The sequence below is a fragment of the Sciurus carolinensis genome, chromosome 15 (genome assembly GCF_902686445.1).
Source record: "Sciurus carolinensis chromosome 15, mSciCar1.2, whole genome shotgun sequence".
NCBI lineage: Eukaryota > Metazoa > Chordata > Mammalia > Rodentia > Sciuridae > Sciurus > Sciurus carolinensis.
Genome location: NC_062227.1, coordinates 34,996,990 through 35,003,684, shown reverse-complemented (window position 1 = coordinate 35,003,684; position 6,695 = coordinate 34,996,990). Strand labels below are relative to the sequence as shown.

General features: G+C 47.3%; 1 pseudogene; it reads left to right on the top strand.

Annotated features, from left to right (window-relative positions):
* The first annotated feature begins 2,663 nt into the window (after positions 1 to 2,663).
* Positions 2,664 to 5,812, top strand: LOC124965359 (Y-box-binding protein 1-like; annotated as a pseudogene).
* Positions 5,813 to 6,695: the final 883 nt, after the last annotated feature.

The following is a 6,695-nucleotide window of genomic DNA, read 5'->3' as shown; positions in this document are numbered from 1 at the left end:
GAGGATCAGCAAAACTGCCCTGAGCCCCCATCACTGAGGAAGGAAGTGGAGGCTGTAGCCCGGCTGGACTCCCCCTACTTAATCGAACTAAGAAGCCAATCATGGCCGGTAACCCCCACAGGCCTCTCCCGTCTAGCTCTAGACCCTCCTGATGATCCCACTTCCATGGTATCCTACACATGGCCTGCAACAGAGGACTTCCATACCCACAGTCTCAAGCCAAGGTGAGCCTAACCCCAGCAGCTGCCCCCGCCCCACCCAGCTGCGAGTTCTCAGTGTTTTCACCCAGAAAACATTCAGCCCGAGCAACTTCTGGGTGTTTTCTGCTGCACCCCGTCCAACCCTGTGGAGGGGGATGTAGTACTTACTCTTAGATTCACCCTCTTTATCTCGATTATATAGTCAGACAGTGACTGGAGCCCTTCACGTCTTTCACTTATGCTAGGACAATGGCATGCAATGGTATGCCCGGCTCCACCTCCTTCCTGAAATGATCCTGCACCAGAGCACAGAATGACAACCACATTCTTTCATTTGGGATAGAGTATAACCATGTGATTCAGCCCATAGAGCCAGGCCAGCTGCAACTCCAGTTCTGCTACTTACAGATATTGGATAAGAACTCTAACCTTACTGAATTTCAACTTCTCTCTACAAATTATGGAGATAGGATTTCAACCTTAAGGAGTAGCTCAAGGGAAGAAATGGTAGATGATAAGCTACATAAAATCCCTGCACACTGCCTAGCACTGTAAGTACTTGATGGTAGGTCATCTCTACTTCTCTTTCGTTATAGTCCCCAGGGTCTGTAGCCAGGGCATGGCTTTTGTTTGTATCCATGTTCATTCTCTGGTCACTACACATGTTGTGCCTAGGATGATGTTCTATGCAGAAGGGTGGAGCCCTGAATGCTCGATGCTAAGCAACCAGAGAAAACACTGTGCACAGTAAAAGGTAGGTGAGGGAGGACGCACTGGTAAAACAGTAGGAAGATCCATACCCACAGATGGCAAATTGTGCAACCACTCTGGAAAGCAGTATGGAGATTCCTCATAAAACTTGGAATGGAACCACCCTTTGACCTAGTTATCCCACTCCTTGGCATATACCCAAAGAACTTAAAATCAGCATACTATAGAAACTCAATTCACAATATCTAAGCTATGGATTCAAACTAAGTGCCCTTGAACAGATGAATGAAAAAAAGAAAATGTGGTACATATACACAATGGAATATTACTCAGCCATAAATAAGAATGGAATTTTGGCATTTGCAGGTAAATGGATGTAACTGGAGACTACCATGCTAAGTGAAATAAGCCAATCCCAAAAACTAAAAACTGAGTATTCTTTGGTATGTGGATGCTGACCTAAAATAGGCAGGAGTTTTGGGGTGAGGGTGGAGGTTCACCAGATTGGACGGGGCGAGTAGAGAGAAGGGAGGGGAGATGGAAATGGGAAAGACAGTAGAATGAAACATATATAAATTTCTTATGTTCATATACAAATACAGAACCAGTGTAACTCCACATTATGTACAACCACAAAAATGGGAACTTATGCTACAGGCTTGTATATGTCCAAATACATTCTATTGTCATGTATAACTAAAAAGAACAAATAAAATAATTTGAAAAAAAGAATCCTTAGCCACAGAGGGCTAATCTGTGCCAGGCACACTTCTCAATGTAGAATAGCCTTCAATAAACTTAGTCATTGCAGTAACTCGAGGAAGTAGATATTATGAAGCCCAATTTTGCAGAAACAAAAATTAAGGCACAAAGAATTTTAGAAGTTTGAACAAAGTCACTTGGTCAGTAAGAGGGAGGACAGAGATGTGAATCCTGGCAGTCTGACTTTAAGTTCATGTTCTTAACCACTCTGCTAAGCAAAGAGCCAAGGTCATTTTTAAAAAGGCAAAACCCGGGGGTTAAGAAGCCAGCAGTTTGATTTCTTCCAACATCAACATGAAGATTTAAGATCATTTGAAAATGTTGCTGGACACGGGGGCCTAGGGCAGAAGACATGAAAGTATCCCAACCAGAGAGGGGATGGCGGGAAAGGGAAGGTGGGGAGAAAGGCTCAAAGGCTGGGCTAATCTAATGCACCAGGTTAAAAGGAAGGAGCAGAGCTTTTACAAATACATCAGAGAGAGGAAGAAATATCAAGGCGAAAGTGGGCCATTAATAAATAAGGAAGGCAACATAAATCAATGCAGATCTTCCAGTGGCTGAGCTCCTCAACTTACTTTCCAAAATTGAATTTTAAGGAGAAAATAAAAGAGGTAGAAAAGAGAAGCAGCTGAGTGATACTTTGGTACAAGCTCTCAGAGGAAGCAGAGTCAAGGGCGAAGGAGGTGCTGTTATCCTGAATCAGGGAATACGTGGTAGGAGCAAACTGGTTACACACCACGAAGGAGCATCAAGTCCAGAGGGCAGGGATTATTCACCTGTGCGTGGCCGTCTCCCATGTCAAAGAGAGTTGCTCGCTTTCCAGTCCTGGCTCTGTGGAGGCCCTCGCCCCATTTATTCATTTGTTTATTACATATTTATTGACTAAGAATGATTAAACCTCCTCCTTTGCCCATGAGGATCTTTGCACTGTGATCTTCTGGGAACAGCTGATGTGTAAAGAAATCATAAATATGCAATGTGAGAAGCCCGATGGAGAAACATGGGAACAGAAAAGAAGAGAACATGAACTCTGCCATGAGCAATCGGGACAAGCTACAGCAAAGGGAGCTCTTTGAGCTGAGATGTAAAGACAGAGAAATGCGCCACAGGAGTGGTAGGAGGAATGGCACCGGGAGAGCGTGGCTGGCGCAGGCAGCTCCAAGCAGCCAGGCATGGCAGAGGCCGAGGGAGGGGAGAGGGCTGGAGCATGAGCACCGCGAGCACCTTGCTGGGGTTTTGAACCTGTCTGGGTGGCTAAGGAGAGCAACGGAAAGATTTTTAATGGGAGAGTGCCTTGCTCACATTTTGTTTTAGAAAAACAACTTTAACAGCAGTAGGAAGAGTTGGGTAAAATGGAAGACAGGGAGGCTATTGAGGGCACCGTTAGAGGTGTTCAGGGGAGATTTGAAGAGGACCTGACATGGCCACAGGGACAGGAAGAAAAGAAATGATTTGAGACTGATTTAGAAGATCGTGTCAAGTGCAGCCTAGAGGCACATTAAGGCAAAGGCTGGAAATAACCCATTGGGTTTGGCAGTGAGGAGGTCGTTGGCGACCCTCGCTGAGGAGGTCCTTGGTGACCCTCGCTGGGGAGGTTGCTGGGAATTGGTGGTGGGAGGGTGGGGCAGGCAGAAGCCGGATTGAGTGTTAAACAGGAAATTAACATCGGAAGGCTGAAGCCTGGCTGTGAAGGAAGGAAGAACAAGCACACAGGACCTAGGGAGAGGCTTCACCCTGGTTAGCTCTAGGTGGAGGGGTAAGAGTCAGTAGCAAAAGCAGGCCAGAGGGGTGGGGGTGCGGCTCAGTGGTGGAGCACTTACCCAGAATGCAGGAGGCCCCGTTCCACCCCCAGCACTGCAGAAGTAAAACAATTCCAGCAGGTGACTACATATCACAGAGGGATATGTAGTCGACTACATATCACAGAGGGATATGTAGTCACATATAGAATTTATATTTATATAAACATAAATCTATAGAACGGCGGGGGGGGGGAGGAAAGTATGTGTGGCTGAGGGGAAGGTATAGATCGCTTCCTTATCTAGAAGGAATCAAGAGTTGCAGGAGGTTGTGCCCCTGTTTTCCATGTTTTCCATAAAGTAGGATGTGATGGAAAGATCATGGGAAGGTTCAGAATCAGCTTAGGTGACTGAGAAATGAATGGCTAGAAATGAATGAAAGATTGTTGAACTCTGCCCAGGGCCCACCAGACATTGGAAAACACTGCAAGGGGACCTTTGCCATGGCTGTGCATTTACCCCTCCAGTCTTCAACTTTCTGAGCTGCTGCAGCATCAGGGTTCTTCCCTTTCCTGTGGGAGGATGAGTTATGTGGGGAGCAGCCATGTTTATGCCACATGGCTACCTTTTATGGACACAGTTGATTGGTCCTGGGGCAAGAACCTGATCCAAGCTTGGGCTATCCAAATCCCTTACCCAGGACTTCAAGCTGCATCTGAAAGCTCCCATCCCAGTCCACCATCAGACTATGAATTTAGAGGTTCCTATTGGTTGCCATTCTTACCATAAGAATAGAGAATGAGGTCTGGGGTGGGGGTGTAGAGCTGGGATGCAACAAGAAAAGAGAATGGAGCAGAAGCCTGAAAGGAAATGGAGACAGTGATACAAAGGATGAATTAGGTGTTCTTTAGCACCCCAGCTTCTATTTCTAGGCCCTCCAGAACTCTAGCTGACCCCTGCAACTTTCTTATAAAAATTTTTTTTTCTAAAATTTTGTTAGGTTATCTGACAGGGGTTTCTGTTACTTGTAACCCAAAGATTTCTCTTTTTAGTTTAGTTTTTAAAGACCACTTTCTTGTTTAAACAACTGTGAAGGCAGAGGGTTGGATCTAGCCACGTATGGATGCATTTCAGGGTGTGGCGTTGCCATCATTTGGATCTGAAATGTACCCCAAGGGCCCCGTATGTTGAAGGCTGGATCACCTGACTGTGTCACTACTGGGAGGTGGTGGAGCCTTGGGTAGATGGGGCCTAGTGGGAGGACGTGAGACCATTAGGGGCACACCCTTGAAGGAGATATGACAACCCCCAGCCCCTCCATCTCTCACTCGGGCTTCCTGACTGCCCACAGATGAGCAGGTCCCTCTGGACATACTTACACCATAGTGTTCTGCTTCACCATAGTCCAAAAGCAACGAAGCCAAGTGAACACGGACTGAAAGTTCTGAAACTGCAAGTCAAGATAAACCTTTCCTGAGTTCGAACGGTAGCAGTAGCTGAGAGGGCACCCCGAGAACCCTGAGCAGCCCCACCGCCGCCAGCAGCCTAGGTAACATCGTACCCCGGGAGGAGCGGCCGGCCCCAGTCACCAGCACTGCAACCATGAGCAGCAAGGCCCGACCCAGCAGGCGTCCGCCGCCCTCAGCGCGGGGAGCATCAAGCCCTGCACCACCCGCCGCAGCCGCGGGAGCAGCAGCCCTGGAGCAGCAGCCCTGGAGGCCTTACATGGGCGGCAAGTCAGGTCATAGCAAGGAAGGTTTTGGGAACAGTAAAACGGCTCAGTGTAAGAAACGGGTATGATTTCATCAACAGGAATGGCACCAGGGAAGATGTGTTGGTAGACCAGACTGCCCTAAAGAATGAGCCCAGGAAGTGCCTTCGCAGTGTAGGAGAAAAGGGTGCAGAGGCAGCGAGCCTTACAGGCCTGGTGGAGAGGAACCATTACAGACGCTCTCCTCTTCCTAGGGGGTCCTCGATGCAATTACCAGCAGAATTACCAGAACCGTGAAGTGGGGTCGGAAGATGCTCCCCAAGGCCGGGTCCAACAGCGCCCTGTGGCTGGCGGAGGTTCCCTGCGGAGACTCTCTGGGCATGGACCACAGTATGCCCACCTCCTGCGCAGGGAGAAGGGATGGAGCTGCTGACCGCCAGGGTGCAGGGGAATCAGGTAGGCCAGTGAGACGTCTCTGTATGGCGTTACAAGAGCGCGATTCCGCGGGGGCCCTCCTCGCCAAAGACAGCCTAGAGAGGACGGAACGAAGAGGATGAGGAGGATCCGGGACATGAGACCCAAGGTCAGCAGCCATCTCAGCGTATTACCAACGCAGACGCCCAGAAAACCCTAAACCCACAAAATGGCAAGAGACAAAAGTCGCCTATCCCCCAGCAGGGCGGGGCTGAGTAAATGCAGGCTTACCACCTCTACCATCATCAGGTTTAGACCCCCAAGAAAAAGAAAGGCATATGAAATTCCAACAATAAGAAATGCACGAAAGATTGGCGCCGAAGACCTTAAGTGCTTGCTTTTTGCCCATTGACCGGATAACGAGAACTATCTGCATTATCTATGCAGCATGGGGTTTTTATTATTTTTACCTTAAGACATCTCTTTTTGGTAAAGACAAACGTGTTTAAAAAAAAAAAAAAAGCCTGATTTTTCTCAATACACCTTTAAAGGTTTTTAAATTGTTTCATAGAGATTTTTTAAGAACTTTATTTTTAATTTGTAATAAAAGTTTACAACTTGATTTTAAAAAAAAAATCAACAAACTACAAGCACCTATTAATAAAGGTCTTAATTTTTTTTTAAAAGTAACAAACCTTTCCTTCTTTTAAGATGTTTCTCTTGGGTATTTGTTATAGTAATGGCAATCGCACAGCTCAAGGATTAGAGAACAAGGTAGCAGTAGAGGACAGAGCTAGAGAGAGGAGAGGATTCACCCCAAGGGTCCAGGCTACTTCTGAGCAGTGGTTCTTGAGGTTGGCTGTGCATCAGAATCACCTAGGAAGGTTTTTAAATCAGTGCCTACCCCACTCCATCCTTACCCCAAGAGAGCATGTATGCTCAGCAATTTGGGGTAATAGAGATGATTCTAATGTGAATCTGGCAGAGCCAGAATGGGGCTAATAGACCTGGAAAGAAGGGAGGGTCAATAGATAGAAGGCCTTTGGGAAGAGCAGATGCTGAAGGAGCAAGTAGGGAGCTGGAAGGGAGAGGAGGTTGGGCAGAGGGCTGGATGCGGGAAGTTGGTGTTTCAGAAACAGATCACTCTTGAGTAAGTGA